This window comes from Onychostruthus taczanowskii, unplaced genomic scaffold (genome assembly GCF_017590055.1).
Source record: "Onychostruthus taczanowskii isolate IOZ18803 unplaced genomic scaffold, ASM1759005v1 scaffold66, whole genome shotgun sequence".
Classification (NCBI taxonomy): Eukaryota; Metazoa; Chordata; class Aves; order Passeriformes; family Passeridae; genus Onychostruthus; species Onychostruthus taczanowskii.
Genome location: NW_024504344.1, coordinates 74,871 through 100,915, shown reverse-complemented (window position 1 = coordinate 100,915; position 26,045 = coordinate 74,871).

The window sequence follows — 26,045 nt, the reverse complement described above, 5'->3', positions numbered from 1 at the left end:
TCAGACCCTGGATATATTCAAAACCCAACTGGGCATAGCCCTGAACAACCTGGTTTAGCTAACCCTGATATGAGCAGGGTGTGGGCTAGACAATCTCCAGAGGTCACTTCTAACCTCAGCAATGTGTGATACCAAAGTAGCAAAGACTGTAGTAGATGTTTTCCTGTAGAATGTGGTTTATCATCCAGAGAAACTGTTCTGGGAGTGCAGCAGCTCTGAAAAATACACCTTACCCCAAGAGCTGCTGGACTTAGTACAGTGGTAGTGGTGAGAAGTCTGCTGCTTGCTATAACTTCCAAAAACACTTCAGAAGATTGTAAAATCCTCTGAGCAGAGATCCTGCTTTGCTTTGTAGAGTCTGCTCATTTTTCAGGGTCATCAAGGCGCATGTTGTGCTTCAGTAAATAATGTATAGCCCGTTGAGAGCTGCAGAACGAGCAAGAGTCATAGAACAAATCTGGAACCTTCAGTGTCCTTGCCAGAATCTCTTTTAGGACAAAAACAAAACAGCTCCAGCAGAGGTCAGTTAAGGAAAACTTTTATTTTGTTGAAAGATATGCTCTGGCATAGAGTGTAACTTTGAAAGAAAAATAGCAGGCTTTATGTTGTGCTTAAGATATTCAAATATAAGCATTCCTTAAAAAGAAATAAAGACATATATCCTCAAAATGTTAGCTACTATTTTTTCAAGTCCTTAAAAAAGTTTAGTTGCTGTAAAAGTGAACAGAAAAGATTATTATTCCATTTCAAGATTCCTGATCTGGGTTTATAGAAAAGTTAGAGAGGTTTAAATTAAGTTTAAATGGTCTCAGAAGGTTGTTTTAAACAGTGAAAGTTTTCTTCTTCCCTTTCCCCCTTATTTTGGCTTTCTTGCCTGCTCACAATATTTTAACTCTTCCCTGAAGTTCTCCCTGTTCCCCATTTTAAGGCCTCACAACATCCTATAGTCACTGCCCATGCTGTGATTTTGATCACATCAGAGGGTCCTCAATGAGACAACAGGAAAATTTATATTTCTTAAGAACTGAATGTTCCTGTGGAGTATCTAAAATAGTGCACAGCCAACCTTACAGTCTAATGGATCAACCTAGGAGTCTTTAAACAGAAAACTCCAAAAAATGAGGAGGTCAAATCAGGAATACATCTAAATAGCAGGATGCATGACCCACACACAACGGTCTTCACTGATAATGTCCCTTTCCCTCTTTGAGTATTTATCTTCTGAATAATTTATTTTGTTGTATTGGGTTAGTGTGACAAGGTTTGATGGGAGGGACAGGGTGAGAAGCTGCCAGAAGTTTCCCCCCATGTCCAACAGAGCCAATGCCAATGTCTTCAAGATGGATCTGCCCCTGGCCAAGGGTGAACCCATCAGGAATGATTGTAATGCTTCTTTGATGACGTTTAAGAAGGAAAAAAAGTTATAGCACAGTTTGCAGCTACAGCCAGGGGTGAGCAGAGTGAGAACACGTGAGAGGAACATCTTTGCAGACACCAGTGGAGAAGGAGGGGCAGGAGATGCTCAAGGCACTGCAGCAGAGATTGCCCCGCAGCCCCTGGGGCAGCCCATGGTGAGGCAGCCGTGCCCCTGCAGCCCATGGGGATCCGTGGGGAGCAGAGATCCCCCTGCAGCCCATGGAAAACCCCACGCTGGAGCAGGAGGATGCCCAAAGGAGGCTGTGACCCCTTGGGAGGCCTGTGCTGGAGCAGGGTACTGGCAGGGACCTGTGGAGAGAAGAGCCCAGGTTGGAGCAGCCCAAGACTGACCCTGTGGAAGAGTGACCCACATTGCAGCAGTTTGGGGAGGACTGATGCCCATGAAATGGACTAAATTTGGAGTATTTCTTGGAGTACTGTCTCCTGTGGGAGGGACCCCACCATGCAGCAGAGGAATGACTCCTCTCCCTGAGCAGGGGCAGGAACAATGTGGGATGAACTGACCATAACCCCCATTCCCTGTCTCCCTGCATGCTAGGGAAGGAGGAAGGGTTAGGAAGAAATGAGGGGTGGAGAGAAGGTGTTTTTGCTCTAATTTTGTTAGTAATAAATTCAGTTAATATCCCCAAGCTGAGCCTGTTTTTCTGGTATGAAATACCATGGTGATGGTATTTGGAGAGTGATCTATCCTGGCCCTTTTCTCAACCCATGAACCCTTCATTTTATTTTCTCTCCCCTGTGCAGCTGTGGAAGGGAGGGATAGAGAGGCTTTGGTGGGTGCCTGGTGTCCAGACAATGTCAGCCTGCTGCAGGGGGTGGTCTCCCATGAGAGGGACACCACACCGGAGCAGGAGAAGAGTGTGAGGAGTCCTGTTCCCAAGGAGGGAGAAGGAACTAAGGCAACATACTATGAACTGACTGCTGCCTCCATTCCCAGTCCCCCAGTACCTCTGATGGAGAGAATGTAGAGAATTTGAGAGTGGAGTTGAGCCTGGGAAGAAGTGAGGGGTAGAGGAAAAGCGTTGTAAGATTTGGGTTGTATTTCTTGTTATCCTGCTCTGCTCTGTTTGGTAATAAATTAAGCTAATTTCCCCAAGTGAAGTCCATAACTGGTGAGTGACCTCCTCCTGTCCTTATCTCACCCCACAAGCCTTTCTTTATGTTTTCTCGTACTTGTCCAGCTGGGGAGAGGAGTGACAGAGCAGCTCTCTTGCACATCTGGTATCCAGCCAATGTAAACCAACCACATTTGTTATGAGTCCACAATGCATCTCCTTTAAGGAAAGGCCCTTTGCAAAAATTAGCACAGTAGTAGCCTGACAAAGCAGTAAATAAGATGAGAACATCAGAGAAAATGTGAAAATGGATCATAATTACCTGAGTTTTAGAGACTTGGAATGCAAGAGTAGGGCTGGATACTGGTGAGGCCACGCCTCAAGTGCTGAGTCCAGTTCTGTGCCACTCACAACAATAAAGACATTGGGGGGCTGGAACCTGTCCAGGGAAGGGCAATGGAGATGGGGAATGGTCTGGAGCCCAAGACTGATGAGGAGCATCTGGGGGAGCTGGGAGTATTCAGACTGGAAAAAAGGAGGCTCAGGAAGAACCTTATCACTCTCTACAGCTCCCTGAAAAGAGGAGTAGGGGTTGGTCTCTTCTCCCAAGTAACAAGTGACAGGACAAGAGGAATTGGCCAGAAAATTGGATATTTAGGAAAAACTTATTCACCAAAAGGGTTGTAAAGTATTGGAACAGGCTTCTTAGGGAAGTTGTGGGGTCACCATTGCTAGAGGTATTTCACAGTGGTGTAAATGCAGTGCTAAAGGAACATGGTTTATTGGTGAACATGGGGTTGTTCAGTTGGGTTGAAGTGCTGGGTAAATGCTCAGATTTGATGATCTTAAGGGTTTTTTTAAACATAACGATTCTATGATTCTATCAAAATAGAACAAAATAGGATCTGCAAATTCACAAAATCAATAAGATAACTATCAATACTACATGAGAGAAAAACAACTCAGAAAGGCCAATTCTAAGAAAGATAACAAAAAATTGTGCAGTTGCTTGCAAAGAGATATGGCAGAAAAATAAGCCAACCTTATCATATACATTACTCTCCATACCTTCATTTAAGTGTGAAAAAAAATACCATCAAAACATTTATCCAAAAGCATATATTAAAATCCTTAAGTAATAAATGAACAGTAAGAATCATGAATAAAACTAGAAATTCATATATTGGTATGCAATACAGAGAGGAATAAGCAACAAGAGGATGAGAATGATTTAGAATATCACTTAAGAGTATAAGTAATAGGATGAAAGTAAGCTCAAGGTAGTATAGAATGACAGTAATTCAAACAAATACTGATGATTTGATACTTTGAAGAACCATCTTCCCAGAGGAATGGTGAAACCATGTGAAAATTTGCAGAATATAAATAAATGTACAACAGGGAACTCCTGTACTGTTGGAGAGATAAATGTATTTATTTGTCCATGCCATCTATTTATTGCAGTGCTTTGGCTGAAGAAACAAGAGGCAAGTCTTTCCTCATGTGGCAATAGCAGGTGCTGCTGTAAACAGCATTAGACTGCCACTGGCAGATTAGCACTGGAGACATGGAGCCCAAAAGAAGGACAGAAATGATGGATCTAGGAAGTGATTGATTTTTGAACCAATGTGTGCTGGAAAACCTGCTAGGAATAATATAACCAGATACGTGGTCATGACCAATGACAGGAGAAGGATCAGTAAACAATAAATTGAGCTCCCAGGATCAAGCAGTAAAGGTGTTAAACAGCCTGGCAGGCTTTCTCAGGGCAATACATCACAATGAGAGTTTAGGCAGACTGTTGGAGGTTGACAATTTTGTATTTTACTTCCTTTTTGTTTTACCTGAAAATGTAACCCACAAGTCCATGATATTTATCCCAGAGAAATCTCTGTGTACATTTCAAAACATAAATTGAGCATTTTTTTCTCACAAAAAATAGCCTAAAGAACTGAAGGGCAGAGTGGCTGTTGAGTACCTGTTTCCATCTCACTGGTTCTAATTTGATCACATTTACAATGTTGTAATCAGAAGGAATATTTCACATTGCCCACAGAGCCCCTCAGCTCTGACCCTCCCTTTCCTCCATCCATTACCTCACACAGGTTCTCTTTGGTGGCTACTAGAGACTGTCAGCGACTTCATCCATTTTGGAGTAAAACTTGTATGAAGAAATAGATTTTCTACGGAGACAGCCAGCTCTGATTTTTGGTGTTTGATTGCACTGTCATCTGGCCCCCTTTCAGGAATGGTCCTGTTCCTCAAATTTGTATTCTGTGGATTTCTTAATGAAATTCCAATTTCTGCCAGTGTTGGTATCTAGATAAGAACTCGTAACAGTGGTTGTTGCTTTGATTTATTGAAGCAGTGGAAGAGATTGTGTCTTCAAAGAGATTTATGATTGATGAAAACCTGGGTGCTGTTCTTCCTTTGGGATTTCTCCTCCAGGTGGACACAAAAGTGAAGAGCCACTGGCACAGGGTAAAGAACAGTAGCTCACAAGACAAATTAAGTCAGATTTCATCTGGCCTTTCACAGCTGCTTGAATTTCAATCCAATGACCTCCAGTTCCAATGAAACAGAGGGGTTTGAGCCCCACTATGTCCAGAAGTTCCTTTCAGTGCTAAGCTGGGTGCATCTGAGTTTCTTCATAGGTCACAACACACTCGATGGATGAGGCAGGGTTGATGAAAATCAATGTCTTGCTCCCATTTTACAGCTGTTAATTGGAGGGCTAAGAATATCATCACCATCCTCCTTCGTGCTTCTTTGCTGAGTGTGACCAAAACCTAATCTCAGCCTCTGTCATCACATGCTGCTGTGTCTTTGGATCTTTGTCAGAAAAGTAGAGACTTAAATTAGGGTATAGGTAGATATACTCATACCATGTCTATATACTATGTCTATGTACTCATAGACATAAAAGCCCAATAAAACATAACTGAAAGTTGGGACTTAATTTTCTTAAGGGATTGACAATCCCAGTGTCAATAAAAAGGGAGGAACTATTTTAACTAACCCTGTATAGGCAAGTCAGGAAATTATTTGATAGCACTCACACCAAGAAGATGGCCCATCTTACTCAGTCCACTGCCTATATTAAATAGTACAGTGTTTATGGAAGGTCATTCTTGTTATAAAGACACTCCATTCTTTGAAAATTTTTGAAGTCATCTTTGAAAAATATCCATCAGGAATAGAGTAGACAGAGTTGATACTTCCACAGAGCAGAGGATATAAATAGGTACATTCTGGAGGTTTTTCTTCTGTCTCGTTTTTTATTATGAACCCAACCACACCTGAAAATCAGACAATTCAGCTGCTCCAAAGAAAGGAAAACCATCAGGACCTTAGCAGAGAGAATTAATGGAATTTAGGGACTGGAAGTCAATATTTCAAGAAGGGTAAACAAAAGCATTATGGGATCACAAAGCTACACACATGTGCTGTCTTGGTCTATAATAAGTTTTTCAGCTTTTTCCATTAGATGTTTTCTTAAGTGTCATTCAAGACCCTTCAAAACTTAATGACTACCAACTTAATGATGATGGTACATGGTCAGTGTTATAGCTGGGGTAACTTATCAGTAACAAGGTGAGATAAAGGGTACTCCTCAAAAGACAAATACGTTGACACCAATTCATTTCCAAAGTGAAAGTGGAAACAACACAAATAGCATTAAAAATCCCTTTGCTACCAGGCAAAGTACAAAGACCAAAGATGAATTTTAGCTATTTTCCATTTTTCCTGGCCAAGGTGGAGACTTATTTACAGGCATTTCTGAAAAAGCTTCTCTTACTGCTGTTTAGTACACTTGATTTTGTAAAAAAGAACTTCAATCTTAAGGGCTGTCAGTTCGGCACCTGTAATGAGCATAATATTCATTTCAAAAGGAAAACTACCAGAAAAAGCTAAATGACAGGCTAAACAGCATCTCTACAAGCAGAACTGCAGATCTCCCAAGATAGTGTTTCCAGCCCACACACCCCTCACACTACCAGGTGCTGTTACTTCTTTTTTTTTTTTTTTCCCCCAGTCTTCCTCATTACATTTCCTTGGCAGAAATTCCACTGTGGATGCTAGCAATAGACTTGCCTTGATGCTGCTCATCACAATCCCCAGTGACAGCTTATTATCTCATTATCAACATTAATAATAAACCTGTGTTCCTCTGAATTTGCAATGTGAGAACCAAATATATATATATATATATATATATATATATATATGTATCTGACTTCACACTGCATTTATTTGAATGTGTAGTGGCTGGTATAAATGCAGACTCAAAGCACTGTGAGGGAAGGACACAATTGGCATGCAGAACCAGCCCTGGAGGAGGGCTGTGACAGAGAGTTCTTGTGTGCCTCTGGGTGAGTCGTTTGACCCTATGCACACCCTTTTCCTCATTCCTGAAATCCCCCTTGCACCTTTAAGGAATGATTTGAGTTTGGTGTGCTACATGCTGCAATGTTTCGATACATGGTCTTAGTTTTTATATGAATGACTACAAACTGATGAGGACAGGAATAAGCAATCTGATATTTGTGTTTCTGAAGAGATGTATTTAAGAATAACTGATGGCTTATTTTTCCCTTTCAAGCTGTCTAATAATAAGTGTGACTTTCCAAAGAAAACCAACTTTTGTTTTTATCCCAGCATGTTTTATTTTTTAATTTGAAAGGTCCTGATTTTGAATGAATGAAAGCATTTTAGTAAAGCTTCAAGTATCAAAAGCTGACACACTATCAAAGCAAATTTCATAGATGAAATAAAAAAAGAATACTCTCATCATAAAATAAAAACTGGGCTTACTAGTAGGTCTTAAAAAACCTAATTTCTTATTTTAATTTCTGAAAATATTTTTGTTGCTATTTCAATTTCAAGTAGCCAGAGCTGTAAAGCTTTTAGAACTATCTATAAAAAAAATAGTGGTCAAAAGGAGCACTCCTTTAATGAGTATTGGAGACTAAAGCTCATTTGGCCTTACTGGGATAAAAGACATGCTGGTGGAAATAAATACATATTCATAGCAGGGGATGGTGGAACTCCTCAAACATTGTAACTGAGGAAAACTTCATCCTTGCCAGAGATTTACTCCAAACGATGGGAGGCAGTGTTAACAAAACCACACCTACTTGGGAGAGTAGCCAGCAGTGTCCTTACACCTCAGGCTAAATTTCACAAGAAAGAACCAAATTAACAAAATCTGCAGCAGGCCAGAATACCAGAAAATAGTTCCATTTGCTTTTAATGGAGATTGATTGCAGATGCATTAATCTTAGCAACTGTATTCTGACCTCAGTCTATCCTGGCTGTCAAATTTTATGCAGAAAACATGAATAAAAAAAAAAAAAAAAAAAAAAAAAAAAAAAAAAAAAAAAAAAAAAAAAAAAAAGCCTTGAAAACATTACAATTAGGATGAGACAATGTCACTCTGACAGCTCTGTGTATCTTTAAGCATTTCCCAAAACAACTTCTCATACAGAACAGGTCTTGCATAAAGTTAAAAAAATGAGACAATTGAGTGTACTGTGTAGAAAGGAATCTAGTCTAGAAAGAAAGGTCTATGTATGCTTAAAATATTATGGATCATCAAAATGGAATGGCAGATGCTCAAAACAGAGAGTGCATACATAGAATGTCAGCACCAAGTGTTTTATCTGTTCTTCTATGCGAAAATAAAAACCAACAAGTGCTTCAAAGTAGAGCAGAAATATTTTTTAAGCATAAATGCTGTGTGGTTTAGTCCTTCACTGAAATATAAGCTTAGCAGCTCCCATTTCATTTGAAAGATGACAAAAACAATAGAAGATGTTCAATTTACTGAGTTAAAAAGTCAGGAAGGCAAAACTCTTTTCTGCAGCCCAGATCTCATCTCTACCCCTCCATCACCCTTTTGAATTCACTCTAATTTTGAAGCCAATGTTGCTCTTTGAAACTGAATCTACATGAAAGTTAAACAAGCTAAAGTGAATCTCATGAAGAAAGGACTGAATATAAACAAAACATTACTTTGAAGTTGCTGTTTTTCTTGCTGCAGAACATTCCTCCTCTAAACTGCAACTCAACTCTGAAACTCTTTTCAGAACAGAAGTACCTTCAGAAATATGCTGGAATCAAGGCTATGCCACTTTTTAAAATTATGCATAAATTTGTCAGGAAGCATCAATATCGTCTAGCAGCTGTAATTAGGAAGGTGTCTAATGAAGACGTCTTAAAAATCCGTGCTCTAGGAAATGTGATTATTTTGGAAGAGGTCTTCAAGCAATGGGATTAGAGAAAAAGTAACAAAGGTTGTTGTCTTGGACTTGCTCTCCAATGACCTGTACAAGCCTCGGTTTCTCTTTAAGTTCCTAAATATTTTAAAAACCTGAAATTATACTCCTTGCATGACAGATTGCATGGAATTTCCCCTTTATGGGGTATTTAAAGCTGTTTTAGCTATTAAAACTAACTTGGTATCCCAGGCACAGGTACATCCAGGGCAGCTACTCAAAGCAGATACTGGATGTCCTACAGAACAGAACCATTCTCCTCTGGCACAAAACCAACTCCCACAATGTGTCACCTTCTCTCTTCTCTTGCTTTAGAGAACTGGAGAATTCCCAGAAATATTTCCTGCATATTTGGCTCCTTCTGCACCTTTCTAGATCCTTGGAAGACTGGTTTTGAACTTACTGTCAGTGTCCTCCCACCAATGTCAAAATCATGTTCATTCATGTGATGATTTTTCTGCGTCCTCACACCTGGAAAGCTTTGAGAATAAAACCCAGAGTGGCTGAAAGGTGTGTACTTTATTTAGTCTTCATTTCTTGCCTTAAACTTTATTTAAATTAGACTTTACAGAATCTTGTTTAGACAGACCAGGACTGCATAGCTTAAATTTGCTGGAAAAGACTAAGCAGAAAAACTACTGCAGTATAAAGTTTGTTAGACTGTCTGAGTATCACTCCATTATGAATATTAAATAACAAAGATAATAACCCTATTTTGCCAATTTCTGTTCTGCTTCATTCAGCCCATGCAGAGTGTATTGAAATCTCCATCCATCCATGAAACCCTGGAATGTCTTGCTGGCTGGTATTACTATTAACAAATGAAAAACATAAAAAAATGCAATTCTTCCTAAGGGATATTTTATAAAAAAAATAAAACTAACCTAATTTTTTTTACTCCCTTGCCCAAGGATCACAATTTCTTGATCTGTGTCTCTGTCTATCCAGCTGTCTAAAGCTTCTCTATTAGAAGTAACAAGGTCCTGGACCTGAGTTGGGACAATCCCAAGCACAAATACAGGCTGGGGGATGAAGGCATTGAGAGCTGCCCTGAGGAGAAAGACTTGAGGGTGCTGATGGATAAGAAACACAACATGTCCCAGCAAGGTGCCCTTGCAGCCCAGAAAGCCAAACCTGTCCTGGGCTGCATCCAAAGCCCTGTGGGCAGCAGGTGAGGGAGAGGATTCTCTCCTTCTCCTCTGCCCTGGTGAGACCCCACCTGGAGTGCTGCATCCAGGTCTGGGGTCCACAACAAAGGAAGAACCTGGACCTGTTGGGATGAGTCCAGAGGAGGTCTCAAAGATAATCAGAGGGATGGAATGCCTCTCCTGTCAACACAGGCTGAGAGAGTTGGAGCTGTTTGGCCTTTTGAAGAGAAGGCTCCAGGGTGACCTTAGAGCATCTTCCAGTACCCAGAGGAGTTGGAAGGGAGCTGGAGAGGGACTTTTCACAAGTGGTGACAGGACAAGGGGGAGTGGCTTAAAACTGGAAGAGTAGGTTTAGATTAGCTGTTAGGAAGAAATTCTTTACCGTGAGGGCAGTGAGGCACTGGAACACGTCACCCAGAACAGTTGTGGTTGCCCCATCCCTGGAAGTGTTCAGGGCCAGGTTGGATGAGGGCCCTGAGCAACCTGGTCTAGTGGAAAATGTCTCTGGCCATGGCAGGGGTGTTGGAACAAGATCATCTCTCATTCCATCCTAAGCCATTCTATGATTCTGTTATTTCATTCATCTTAAAACCATCATCCAAATGGTTAGAGAAAGTAATTTCTGTTTTTGATTGGCACCTCACCCAGCTGTATTTTCTTAATTGTGGTTACAGAGTAAATGCACTCTTCACATCTTCCTCTGCTGACTTGACTTTTCTTGGATCCCCATGGACACAGAAGGGCAGCTATTGTTCATCAGTCCTCCACACAAACAGTTCTATGCAGCAGAACTCAGTCTTCAAGAAAAGTAAAACTAATTTTAAAATTGCCCAGCTTTGGTCTGACAGTTCATTAGATAAGTCCTCTCTGTAGTCAAGGGACATTCAGCAGCAGCCTTACATATATCTGATGTTCTCTTTTAGCTATAGGAAGTAAATTTTAGATTTGGGGTAAGATTCCATATTAACAGCTGTGGAGATGTGTCTTCATTCTCCTGACAGAGGACTATTGAGTCAGCAGAGCAAATTTTCTTGAATAGTTTCTTCTGCAGTGAAAGTTTCTGTCTCTTTCTCCTACTTTCTGTGGTCCAGTCAATCCACACATTGCCCTTCTGTTGTAGAAGGAACACCTGCTCTGACTTTTGTTGTGTTGAAACACCAAGATTAATTTATGAATGAAGAAACCTCAATATTCATTAGAAAATAATGGCTTCTGATACTTGAGGACCTCAGTGTTCTAGATCTGCAATTTCTGAGGCAGGAAGTTCTGGGAGAGACATACAGTCATCTGATCTAGGCACCAATCCTAATTCAGATGTAACATGCCAAACAGAATCTAATCTACACTCAAACCCCAATTTAAGATTTATTCATTCTTTTGAACTGATGGAAATGATTTGTTGTCATCTACCTGGGAATGCAGCTCTAGCAGGGTTTTCACAGTTACCAATCTCACCCATTCCAAGTGAGCTACTATTAATTGATCCCTCTGAACTTGCTCTGTTTGGGAGTCTGCTTCAGGCATTGATTTGTTTGTTGCCTTCATCAACATTATTTCAACACTGAGTTCTTTCTTCTAGATAATAAAGTGCTTACAAGTTTTAAAGTCAATTATAGCCCTACGCATGGAGCAGTTAATATCAACAAACAGAACTCCAGATAATTTAAAGGGTAGCTCTGAATGTAATTTACAACATAACTCCCATATTTAGATTGTCTGCATCTGGGGATGCTTAAATTTGAAACAGATGGTCAGGTGATTTGAAAATCACTCAAGGAAATCTCAAAATTAGCTCACAGCAACATGAAGGAATATTTGCTAGATTGAAAGGAGAAAAAAGCATGGGGTGTTGATTGGGCTGGAGAGTAAATGAGACTACAATAGATGTTTAGTTCCATAGACTGGAAAGAATAATTTTCTGGGTTATGAATATGATATTCACCATGATACATACTTAGTAAGAGAGAGACATATTCTGACAGGCAAATGTTTAGTTTCAGACAGTTTAAAATCAGTGCCAATATAGAAACAGGAAATTTATCTTATAAATAAACATGACTAAATATATGAAGACTCCAGGAATTTGAAGTGACAGTTAAAGTGGCACCTTGTGGTTCATCATATTTGATCCCACTGTGTCAATGTCACCGTGGCAGCTGGTATTGAAAATTGCTGGTGGGGAAGAGGATAATAAGCTCCTCTCCTCATCCTTGCCACCTTTCCTAACCAAGTTATTTATATTTATGGTGGATGGAAACTGGGACAGTGGTTTTGAAAGTAGAAAAAAGAAGAGATGTCTAGGTTCACTATACTCAGATCATGCCTGCAAGTAAAAAAAAAAAGTTAAGACAATTTAGCAGGAGACAGGGCAGAAAACAATAACATTTGTCCCTCTATAGAAATGCCATTTTTCTCACAAATTCTGAGCTATGATCACCTGTCCAGCCCTAAATTTACCCTTTTTTGTGTTGTATGATTTAATTGTCCTGTGTAGGTGTTTGCTTTATATAATGGAGAATGTGTCTCCAAATCCCTTCAGGTGGAGTCAAATCTCACTTTAGCTAAATGTCCTCCCCAGCTCTTGAGTTATTGGATAAGGAAAGAGTACAATGCTTTCTCCTTCTCCCATTAGGCATCTGAGTCATCCCAGGAAATGTGTAGTTCTCCTAGTACACCTCACCTGAATGCTGAATGTTCCCGTGATTGGCCACCCTGAAAGTCAGGTGCTGCAATACTTGACATCAGAAGATTTATCCTTTCTGCTCTCTTCACAGTCTTACACTCGGGGCTGATATTCAGCATTTGGTAGCTCTGTTTTTTCACACAAGGAGGTCACCAGTGAGGCACAAGAGTTCTGTGCAGTGTTACAGCTGGAGAAGGTACGTGGCAGCTGTGGCACTGCTGACAAGGAACTACCCACCAGTACTGATGAACCTGTTCAGCCAGCTCCTCTAGATGAACCAGCACTGATTCCTCTACTATTACACTTTATTTTGTCCAAGAAGAGCCCCACGTCTTCCCTGTTCAGCCTTTGCATACTTTTCTCCATGCCCCAAAGTGAAGCTCCTATACAGAAGTGTTGTGAGCACAACTCAGTGTTCGTTATTGGCTTATCAAAAGCTTAGGTTGTGCACATGACTTTCAGGAGACAAGCAATACCAGTGACCCAGGATGTCATGGACTTTTTTCAAACTTTCCAATGAATCAACAAAAACCCCATGAAATGGATCTACATTGAGAGGACAGTGCTTTCCAGCTCTATCTGGAGACAGGACTTCTAAACATATGAAATCTCCATCACTTTGCAGAAATATCAACACAGGGCATAAACCTGGGTTTGGGTGAAAGACACTTCTCTCCTTAAAGATGATACCTTAAACATTTACAACCTGGCACACTTAGAACCAACTGCTTAATGCACTTTCTTATTAATCCTGTATTTATATTAAAAGTTGGGCTGCAGCTGTTGGAAATGTGTAAGTTAACTTTTCATCCTCTCCAAAATTTATTCATTTCATTGTAATATATATATATGGCATTTCCACATCCATCAGTATTTGAAATCCAGTCTTTAAATTGTCCTATATATGCACATATATTTATAAGTTAATAAAAAGATGCCATTCCCACAATTTTCTCCACAATGAAATAGTCTGTGAGCAAATTACATTTTCTTTTTACTGTTTACTCAGCACAGTAAAAGAATATATTGACTGCTAAGTTTCTATGACTTTTTCCTAAGCATAAGAAAATGGACTCTTGCTCTTATTAATTTCAGATATGTTCCTTGTTGTTCTATAAATTGTCACTGCAGCTCTGACCTCTTTTCACATTTACAGGTAGAAAAAATTAAGACACTTATTTATTTATTGTCACTTCCAAACCAGCTGTGTATCCACATGCTCTTCACAAGAGATTTATGCACTGTGGGGGTTTCAATTATAAAACCATGTGGCTGGCATATAAAAAACAAAGTCACTTCAGGAGCTGAATTTCTTAATTAGACGACTGGAGCCATTATAATTGCCTCTGATCTAGATATTGCTTCTATTAATCTTCTGCTTACTCTTCTTTAGTAACATGAGTTGTGCCACTAACTTAATTAAAGCTGTACATATGAAAAGGGTACCATGTCACATTGTTCTCATTTCATTTCTGAAACTACCTGCTGCTGCTATGGCAAGATCCTCTATAATCTGTCATTTTGTTAATGAGGAAATGGTGTCCTTCTGGAAGCAGCCTGGTTCCCCCTGCACTGTGAAATCTCAGTCCTGACTGGGGTCCTTGGGCGCAGAAGCTGATCAGATGAAGCTCCCTGGAGGAATTTAGCTGGTCAGCCCTGATAAGCAAACTGGGGGCTGGGTCCTCTGCCTCTCACTCTGCTGCATGGATGGCATGCACTGCAACATCCATGGGAACCACCTGGGGAAAATTATTTACCTGCACGGGTTTTTGCAATGGGCAGTGACTGCTGTGCAGCAGAGACAGTCGTACCGTCAGCATGACCTTCACACCTTTTTTTCTTGTAGGAAGGAATGTTGTAAACTCTTGCTTCCTCATGACACAAATTGTACTCTGTTCCACATAAAGATCTGAATTCTACCCTGATGCAACCACAGAAATTTAGGAGGAGTGATGGAAAGATATTGGTGAAGGCAAACTGTTGCAAAGATTTCAAATCCAGCTTCCTTAGCTCAACCTCATCAGAATACTTTAGCCCCTGAAACAGGAGAAAGAAACCTCTGTCTAGATTTGTTTTCTCATAATTTCTCAGGTCTGTTATGGCCTTATTAATGTCACCAAACACAAAGAAGCCATTTATATGAATTTACAAGACATAATTTAATTAAAATATTTTAAAATATCTCATTATTTGAACAAAGGGAAAACATAACAACAAAATAAATAACGAAATCAAGCAAGAGCATTGCTCTCATACAGCATGGCAGAGAGCTCTCTGTTGCTGCTAAAAATTAAAATGGAAAATAAATGGACTAGGGACAATTAAGATCTCACAACAGACACTTAATATGATATTAACATGATATCCAGAGCCACCAGGCACAGGATAGAAACAGGTGGCCCTGATCAATAAGAGATAAAACTAATGCCAATCAATATAAAAATTGTGGGCAGCAAATCATCCACAGCTGGCAAAATTCTCAAGCTAGTTTTTGTCACCAAGGACAGCTGATAATATGAGAATTTTATCAGTTTAACCCTTTCCACACTGGCGATATCAAGGCTACTCTCCTCTCTCTGCATTAGCATCTTAACAAACCAAATAACATTTGATTTTTTAGCACTTGATTCAGATGATTTAGTCTGTACTGCAATGCTGACACACTGTTATTGACACTTAGCCTGTTGGCTAGTGCCACCAAGGATGCCACCTGGCTTCTCAGCAAGGACGGATCACAGGGCTCTTGGTCAAACTCATATTTTACTGCACCAGATGGGACAATCACAACTGGTGTGTGGACCCACAGCTGCTCCCAACACCCAGCAGAGCCCAGCAGTACCCAGGGAGTTACATGGGATTGGCTTCATGCCTAAGTGACCTTGTAGGGACAATGGTCTTGAGAAACAACCCTCCCAAACCTCACTCCTGCTCTGGCTGGAGCTGCCATGTCCGCGCCACCACTAGCACAAGCACACAGAACACGTGCACTGAAACAGTGAGCAAGGGCTTCTCAAAGAGACACCTCACTCACTGCTGGGGAGAGCAGGAAAGGGCAGACTGAATGTCAGGAGCTGGCCAGGTCACTTAATGTACTCCTGGAGCCACTTGTGGTGAGGAATCAGGATCAGGAAAGCAAAATATGGGCTGAGAACCTGGTGTGCTACTGTAGTGTGCACTGTGCTCCTCTCCAGCACATCAATTACCTGTCACAGGTCTTCAAAGTATCAGGAAAAATGGGAAACACATTTTTCCTGAACTTGAATTATTTCAACATAATTAAAAGATGATAAAAATTAGAATAAGCACCATACTTGATTTACAGAAATGCCTAAATGTTTTCCGATGGGAACGTATTAACCCATGCTTTTAAATCCAGTGTAGAAAACAGATGACAAACATATTTTTTTAATATCCTAATTCTTTAATGAATTCTTCCACTAAGCCAAAGCTGTATTTGGGTAAAATGCTCATTCTGGAGATTTTTGCTTTCCTGGCAATTAAGTAAGAAAATAATAATTATTGCAGCAGTTGACAATTACTGCTACTGTTAATAATTATCATAATGCTCTATCAGAGAAAATTATTTTGATTTAGGCAGCAGCATGAAGTTGTCAACAACAAAAAAATTCTGGAAATGAAATGAGTTTTAGAAAAAATTCTATTTGCTCATCAACCAATGAAATAGAAGGAAAGTAAATGCCAAACAGATGATTAGGCTAAAAGAAATCGACAGTGACTAATTCATATGTAATAGCATGCATTTATTTTTAAGGCTACAAAGCCTGAAAAGTTCACAGTGTTACACTCTAGATACTTGAGAGTGAACGTAAGGCTGTCTGGATTACATCGTCCTTTTAGTAACATGATTAAATCAAGCTACAGATAGCAAATAAAGCTTTTATTACTGGAAAATTATTCCATCTAGCACATAAAATTGCTGGAAGAGTCCTTGCTTAATTACAATTTTTTCTTTGGTACTATCATGCAAATGTTTCCTTAGAAGAACAAGCACTGCCAAACTAAATTAGACAAAAAGTCAGGGGTTTATGGGCTTTACAAAAAGGTTAAAGCAGTTTCCAGCAATGTATTCTAGGTGTAAGCCAGGGAAAAGAAGTGAAAGATCATAGACTAAGATATGCCAGATAGGTATCACTTGCTTTAGTGTAAAATGGCCTTCTGGTTGAAAATGAACTGACTTACATAAGGGGCCATGCTCTCTGAAAGCTGATTTATGGGTCTTGGGGGTAAAAACAAAACCTACCTTAGTAGAAATACCACTCTCCTTTAAAGAAAGGTATGAGATGCTTTGGTGCTTTGGTTAAACACAAGTATTAAATAAATTTAGAGTAGATTAGAATTGGACAATACATATCCATTAAAATAGACATAGTTTTCACAGCAGAGTTGAACTTAGGGAAGTCTTGTCTTCTCTGTTACACATCTGAAGTTACTCTCCTAGATAGATTTAATCTGTTCTCAAGTGGCAAAAGTGAATTAAAGAAAAGGACTTTCTTGACACATCGCAATGTTTTAGAGAACAAATTAGAAGTGTAACAGATAGTTCCCACAAGGTCTTGATATACTGGAGTTACTTTAAAAAGGAGGCAGATGCCCATTTCATTATCCCTTGATTTTTTTACTATTGTCAGCTGGTGTTTTGCAGAGGTCTTCTGGCAGTGATACTGACTTGTGCCCAGTTTTTTCATCCCCATTTTTATCTAGTTTTGTCACACTTTCAGTTTCTCAGATTTATAGAAATGCTCCTTCTGTCCACACCTTTTTTGACAACACCTTCCTTGAGCTTCCCTATGAATAAAAATAAGCCCAGTTGACATCAAGCCATAATTTGCATGAGGTAGCTTTGCCAGATTCTGCAGAATTTGCTTGGGGTGAGTTCCAACACATGAGGAGCTGAGAGAAGTCATCTCAAGGTCACCACAAAGAAGGAGGATGTAAGTGAGAGAGGTGTGAGCAGACTCGTCACCAAGGTGTCTCATGCTGATAAGAACAAAACTCTACCCCTAGAAGGGCTCTGTTGTATAACTCTGCCTGGTGGCCAGTGCAGAAATACTCACTTGTTCACATGACTGGTGGCCTCACACCTGCTGCTGCTGGTCTGGTCTCTGCCCCAGGTGTTTGCAGGCTGCAGGTTTGTGTATTCTGTACAGTTCTTGCCTGTTTCCATGAGTGGCCTCCTGGAAAGTTTCCCTGCATGATGTGTTACAGCTGACAGGTCAGCCACGAGTGTGCTGCCACTGCTGCTGCTCAGGAGCTCCTTACAAGACTGTTCCTTTCCTGTGCTTGTGTCAAGAAGGTTTTTGCCAGTGTCCTGTGCCAAGCAAAGAAATGAAACTTTTCTAGTCCATTTGGAGACCTCTGTGACAACAAGATTCCATTGACCATATGAAGCCTTAGAGCACAAAAGAAGCTGTCATTCATAAATTTATCTTCTCTAAGAATTACTCCATGAGGTGACCTGCCAAGAAAGGAGTGGCTGTTATGGTAAAAGTGCTCTGTTTCCTGTCTCCTTTCATCTGAGCATAGGGCCCTGCATCCTGGCATGGGGGTGACTTGAAAACATGACAATATACCCTCATTGCATTGCAGAGAAACAGGTCACATGGTACCCAAGTCAGAAGCACACAATTACCTTTAACTCCATCCCAGGAGCAGTGTTTCTGTTTTCTTGGAATTGCAAGTGTTATTGCTGGGATGGCCATGATGTGATCAGGCACCCAACACAGCCTCATCTTCCAGTCCCTTCCTCCGAGCTCCATTCCATAAGTTTCCTTGCATCTGTGCACAAAATCCACAAAATTCATGATGTGAAAATAAAGACCTCCCTATCTGTATCATAGGAACAGGTTGGCTTGTTCTTGTTTGGTTTCAGGTTCTTTCAGTAGCTTTCTATTTGTGATTTACCTCTAGGCTTGTGTTTCCTATCATGCTTCCTCTGCTGTATAAAGAACATTTCTGGCAGCTCCTTTGCCCTGATAAACCCCTGTGCCAGGACTCCCAGGTGAGGTTCCTCATCTAACGCACCAAAACCAGAGCTCAGAGCCAGATCTGCCCCTCATGAAGAATAGAGGATGTGCTTAGTTGGTCCAAGCTGTAAATCTGGTCAAAAAGTGTCAAGTGGAAATTCAAAGAACAGTTTCATTTTCCAGAAAGCACAACAAATCCCACTTAATATGTGGTTTTGTTGTTTTCCAAAACATTGCTTTGGCTTTGGGGTTTTTGCCTTATTTTTAACCTGGTATTAATTTCATTAGTTTGATTCACTTTGATAACAAAAATTTTGTTCTTTGATTTACTTCATCCTGGAGGTGATCTCAGAAAGGCAGCAGTGCTGTGTGATAATGGCAGTTTTCAAGCAAAAATAGGGTGATTTTAGGAATCAGATGATTTCCAAATCCCAGATTCATTTTTACAAGTTATTTGCATACTGTTCTCATTCAGAAAATTTCCTTAGCCTTTATCATGCTCTTTCAAATGAAGACATGGACTTCAGGGGAAAGTTGCAGGACCACAGGTGAGTCAAAAGAAAGCAGCAGCTATGGAATTTTCTGAGATAAGTTAGAAAAGTACATCATTAAATGATGGTGAGAAAAGTTTAAAAAGGAATACCCCTCCCTAAGGTTTTTTTCTCTGTCCAAGTAATTAATATATTATTGGCCTCAAAAAAGAATTGCACAACCTTATCTCTTACTCAAAGCAACCTTTCTAGTAGATATCTTGCCTTGAAAAAAGCTAACACTGTATATATCTCTAGAGCTTTTCACCACAAAAGCACAGAGTTGGCAGTTCTTATTGCAACCAATAGGAAGAGCAAAACCCTTATGCACCTTTGAAGGACAAATATTTTGGCTGGGACATAGCAGTTAATTAACATTTTTCTTGTTCACAGCACTGCAGTGTCCCAACCAAGGTCAAGGCTGCATTGTGTGAGGCATTACATAGATTCATGGAAGGAGCAAGCTGCTGCTCAACGCTCAGAAGAAAACAATGATAAAAGTCGGAGGACAGAATGGGAGTGCATTCAGAAAAATGCTAAAGAAAGTGCTCATCACATGAGTTTTAAGCTTGGGTTCTGCCCAAATTGTTGTGCTGCCTCATAGCACAAAAAAACAACATGTAATAAAACCTCAGTGATTTCAGGTTTTTCTCTCAAGAGGAGAGGTGCAACTGTAACTAAATTATCCTCCTGAAACAGGGATTGATAGTTATAGCCACAAATCAGTTGGAGCTTACAAGAGGGCAAAGTGACCACAAATGGCCTTTGCTAAGTTGAATGCAACATCTTTTATTCACAACAGAACAATCCAAGTTGTGTGTGGACGGATTGTATGATTTCCTCAGACCTAACACTTTTGTTCTGAAGCCCTGGCCCTGAATCAAAATGAGGTTTGCAAGCAATATTGAAATGGAGATTCTTATATAATGTATATCTTTGGGAATCTGGGTAATGAATGTAATACAATTTTAATGAGAAATTCATTTTATGACTCAGGATACAAGAAGACATAACTTCTCCTAATATAATTACCTTTGATTAATCTGTGGGAGTTATTAATCTCAGACAAAAGTTTTGCTTTTCTGAATGTCCGGACTAATGAAATTACTCTTATTAGTTTGACAGTAGGTGATGACACAGATACAATAGGCACTGAAACAGAGATGTATTGGGCACCTTACTGGAAATTGAAAATTCAGCAACTGAATATTGCACATTGACCCATGAGCACAGTGGCCACTTTTTCAACAAGAATTCTTTTATCTCCCCTCTGTTTGCACTTTAACATACACAGCAAAATCTGCTTCAAGCAATCAACAAGCACCTCTCAGAAACACAAAGCAGGAATGAGATGGAAGCACTATTGAAGGAATATTTAAGTAGTCCACCCCAGCATATCAACATTATAATTTATATTCTGTTATGATAATGGTCAAGGGAGTGAAAGAAAACTGGTGTCCATTATGAAAGGAGTTGTTCTGACTCACCAGAAAATAAGGTCCGCACTCACAAAAATTAAAAATCTTATTTCCAGCAAAGGAAAGAAATAAATATAAGAAATCATGGCAGGGAATTCAAAGAGGTCTCACTAGGGAGACAGCATTAAGGAAGGACACAGTGATGGATTGAACTACTCGTTAATCTTCTTTCTTGCAGTCTGATCTATTCTATTACATGTACTGTTCTGCTGAAAAGGGGTGCAGGAAGGAAAGCTGCTCACCTCCCTAAGCTGACAGATACTCCCTGCATGAAGTGGTGCTCTCTGGGCTGAGGGGAATTTGTGCCCTTCCTGAGAACAGCCTGAGTGAAGCAGTTGGAGTGCAGAGACTGACGAGGGCAGCAGGAAATCTGTAACAAAGACTGAGACTGGTAAACTTCTAGAGAATGAGTGAAAAGACTTCCAAGAACCAAATGCAGCCTACTCATGTGGAGTTTGTTATAGCCCAGAAAGGTTCTGAAAACCAACCACTGGGCTGAGGCATTTTAAGAAAGAATAACAGAGGAATATGATTTCAAATCCTTTAATTTCTAATGCATTTTACCCAAAGGATTTAGCTCTGAAATATCACTTTACAATTTTACTTTCAAAGTTACTTCTTTCTTGTGTTTCTATAAACACATCTGGGATGATGGAGAGCATGCTGGGTGTTTGTGGTGTGCTCCAAATCCACCTCAGAGCTCTCACTTACTTCAGGCCCCTTGTACCCATGCAAAATTTAAGGGCAACAAACAGTGAAATATAGAGTTTCAGAATTTTTGCACCATACTTGCACATAATGAATGTAGAAATAAAATTAATTTTTTCTATTTTTTACATAAAGGACCAAAGAATCTGGTTAGAGGATGAAAGGCCAAATGAACATGTTACTAAATGAATTAGTCTCTGAAATAAGCTAAATTCTCAAGTCCTCCCTTACCCAAATCTTGCACAAAATTTTAACAAGTTTGCCTATAAAGGTTTGGGAGAAAATCAAATATTATTTTATTGGATTTAGCAGTGGATGAATATTTCTCATTCTGTCACAATAAGATTATTTACTCACAAAGAGGCACTAAAATAAAATATTATGAAAGATAAATGCTTATATATAAATGGCAAATACTTTCCCTATATATTTTTACTTTGGGGCACAGACATTACAAATATGTCTTCTGTTTTAAGCATTATTTTTCCTTTAATGTTTTTACCATTATTTTCCCATATTTATCATTTCAAGCAAAGTCCCTGTCCAATTACGTCTGCAGTCCTAGATGCCCTGCTTCCTCCTTAGGTGAAGATAAAATGCAAGTCAGGTACTTTTTTTTTTTTCTGCCTTTCATAGTGGAAGCTTTCTTTAGGGTCTAAAACCAAATCACCAAGAGATATTTTCTGCAGGGACTATTACCTAGATTTATGCTGTTCCATGCTTCTTCTAGGTGCTGCCTACAATGAAAGGTGAAACCAACCATCCTACTTGGAAAATGCAAAGATCTTTCATTTCTACCATTTCCCTAACAAATATCTCACTGGCACTCTCCCTCCTGAATTTTAATTATGGGTCTTTTTAAGTTCATAAGCATTAAACAGATACAATTTCTTACTTAGGAAACACCATTACAAGTGATTCACATGTACCTCACAACTTTGTGATTAAAGCAATTGTGAATTTTCCTTGTCAGACTCGAAATAAGCATTGTATAGAGCAGTCCTACTCTGTTTTCCAAATTACAGTGCAATAATTGGCTCGTGGTTCCAAGTCACGACTGAGTTTCTGTATCTCCTACATTGTTTTCTTCTCTCTTTCATTTCCATATCTACATCTTTGCTTTAAGAAGAATTATTCAGCAGCATAAACCAGCAATTTCTCTTAGCTGTAAAACTTTCTTTGACATTTTAACACAGTATTAAAGATGCTGAAAATTGTGCATTAAAGACTGTATGTACAGAAAAGTAAATGTTAAATCTACTTTGCAGAATTTGTGTCTGTTCTTCCATCCCAAAAAACAACTGAATGGCAACACTTGATTCCTGTATATAGATGGTAAAAATCTGACAAGTAGAATTAGCTGCAGATGATGTAGATATTAGAATAGTTAAAAGCAAAAGAAAATATGCTACCTTTAAGATATCACACTGATTAGAATGGCCCTAAGGCTAACTAAAGATGATCCCCAATTATAAAAAAAAGCACTGCTATATATAAGAAATCTTAATGAGCATTGAAATTAGACAGTGAAGCTCAAAAGAAAATGATGATATATATGCGCAAATCTCATTACTCTACTGGTATGGAACATTCAACATAGAAACATCTGAAAGTGAGAAGGTAATAATTTATCTCTAAGTTTTCCCTTCAAATTAAAACTTTGTCACATACTGATTTTTTAAGACATCCTGAAATGCATAATTGGCATCATATCATCAAATGTGTAATGCCACTTGTTATAAAAGGTATATAATTTTTGTGTCCCACAGTGTTGCTCTGCATCATAAAATTAGCCAAGGATTTTGTCTTTCAAAGGAAGGGACTGAGCTCCAGCATATCGAAGCCATCTGCTGAAAGACTCAGACAGAAACTGCCACAATCACCAAACCCGAGATACTGCCATCTTTACCTAAAAGGAAACACAACATGTCACACTCGTCTGACATTCCCTGTTGTCAAAGAATACGGCTTGCATACTGATCCAGCCAGCATCTGAGCAGCTCCAGGCACAGAAATGATTTAGACTGATTTTGTCGTTTGGATCAAAATAGAAGAAAAGGAGAAGGATCTAGGATCAAAGTGTTCCAGCACCAGATTGTGGAGCTACTATTCTCAGCAAAGGCCATTCATCTTGCATGCCTTGGTTCAGGCAAAGGTCCCAAAAATGAAACTCTAAAATAAGTTACAAATTCATCACCTTTGAAAAAAAAAATAAATCTATTCTGTCATGGCACAGTCACCAAAGAGAGTCTGAAATAAAAGCACTGCACTGAAAAGAAATTGTCTGGCTTCATTATGAGAGGTTTACAGTGTTGGTTCTTTCAGTTTTGTCTATACTATAGACTACCCATGGCAGAGACATGGAAACAAAGCTGGTCCATGCTTATCCACATTTTTTAATGCTGTAGTATTCTTGTGCCAGCTGGCAGAATTTCCTTGTTAAGCTTGGTATTAGCATCAGTCATGGTCTCTTCTTGTTACTCAGTACAGTCACCCTATTTGAGACTAGAAAGAGAAGGGCTTTATCAGACAGGTATGACCTGTGCCATGCTATCTGCACACTCAGCCCAAAACCAACCCCTTCTTTATCAGATGTGTAGCCTTTCTGTCTATAAAGAGAGGAATTGCACACATGGTTCTGTATCACAGCTAAATGGTATCCACGTGTTTCCAGGGACAGTGCATCCACCACCTCTCTGGACCACCTATTTCATTTTTTCTCCACCATCACCATACAAATTTGTTCCTTGTATTTATTTTAAATATACTCTTTTAGTTTGAAGCAATCTGCCTCTTGTCTTACAGCAACACACCCTGCCAAAAACCTTTTCCCTGTCTTTCTTGTAGGCCTCCTTTAGTACTGAAGGACTGCAGTGAGGTGCCCCCAGAGCCTCCTCTTCTCCAGGCTGAACAACCCCAACTAGCTCAGCTTTTCTCCATAGGACAGTTGTTCTCTGATCATTTTTGTTCCCCTCATCTGGACTTGCTCCAACAGATTAAATCTCTCTTGTGCTGGTGACTCCGGGGCTGGATGCAGCACTGCAGGTGAGGCGTCAGCAGAGCAGAGAGAGGGGCAGAATCTCCTCACTCACCTGCTGCCCAGGACAGGGGGTGTTTCTGGGCTGTGAGAGCACATTGCTGGGTCATGTCCAGCCTCTCATCCACCAGGTCCTTCTGGGAAGGGCTGCTCCCAGTCCCTTCAATCCCCAGCCAGGACTGATAATGGGTTTCTCCCACCCAAGTGCAGCATCTTGCCCTTGGTCTTGTTAAACCTCATGAGGTTCTTGTGGGCCACTTCTCAAACTTGTCCAGATCCTTCTGGATGGCATCCTGTCCTTCAGGTGTGTCAACAGCACCACTCAGCTTGATGCTGTCTGCAAATTTGCTGAGGGTGCACTCAATCCCCTTGTCTGTCATTGATGAAGACATTAATTAGCACTGACCCCAGTGGGAACCCCTGAGGGACACCACTTGTCACCAACCTTTATCTGGGCAGTGAGCCACTGACCACTGCTCTCTGGATGTGACCCCCCCAACCAGTTCATCCTCCACCAAACAGCCCACCCACCAAATCTCTGTCCCTCCAACATAGAGTGAAGGTTGTTGTGCAGGACCATATCACAGGCCATGAATGTCTCAGACAATATCTCTGACTTAAGGAAAGTTTGTGCCCAGAGTTTTCAATTTAGAGAAAACAAAAGTTCCTTACATTTTCAAAAGAAAATATTTCTTATCTGCAAATCAGTAAAAAACTAGAGACTTTTCCATTCCTTATGTATTGTTCCAGTGGCATTGCTATATGTTTTTTGGAAAACAGTGACAAAATGACTGAGCAGTGAAAAATGGCTTTGTAAGAGCATTGTTTTTCATCTGCAGCACATAAGTTGAACATCTTGTGCCTAACATGGTGCTGGACTATGTCTTCTGTATTGTGAGCAACTGTTTTCCCCAAGAAAAGAAAAAGAAAAAGGAAATAACCTGTGGAGAAGCATCATTAAAAGATACTAAGCAATGGGTTAAGAACAGTCCAAACCAGGGCATTATTGAATTTCAGGCATATCTGTAGGTCTCAATGGGCCAGTTTTGTACTCCTAGAACTCCTTGACAGCACATCATGTGTCTTGATCTTCTTCTTCTTCTTCTTCTTCTTCTTCTTCTTCTTCTTCTTCTTCTTCTTCTTCTTCTCTCCATACTCCAAGTTTTCTTTTCTATAGTTAATCCTCTCATCATGTCAATGACATAAAAGCATGGAGCTACTGCCACGTGCTGCAGTGCTGCCTATGCTGCCAGCACTCTCCTCACTCCCCTGTATAAAGATCTTAGCCTCACCCATGTCTCTGCTTGAACTTCAAGTTCTTTGAGGAAAAGATCTCCTATCACTGTATGTTTGTAGAGTGCTTAACATAAGGAAACCATATCATTTATTGGCTGTTAGGCATGACTGTAATAAACATAATAAATAATAATAACCTTATTAGCAGTCTACCAATTACTAGAGATCAGAGTAAAACCTTGCAGGAAATGGGAGAGCTGCCTGCCCTGGGGTACTTTCTATGCCATTCTTAGCACAAATTATGGCCAAAAAGAAAATTGTTCCTAATGAGATCTGGATGAAAGTCTTCACAGGGAGGGAAGAACTATACCAGAAACTGGGGGGAGGGTTCCTCCTGGCCTCATCTTTGCTATTGGCAAATGGTCTTGACCTAATTACATTTTTTTCTCTTAGAATTTGTCAGCAATTGTG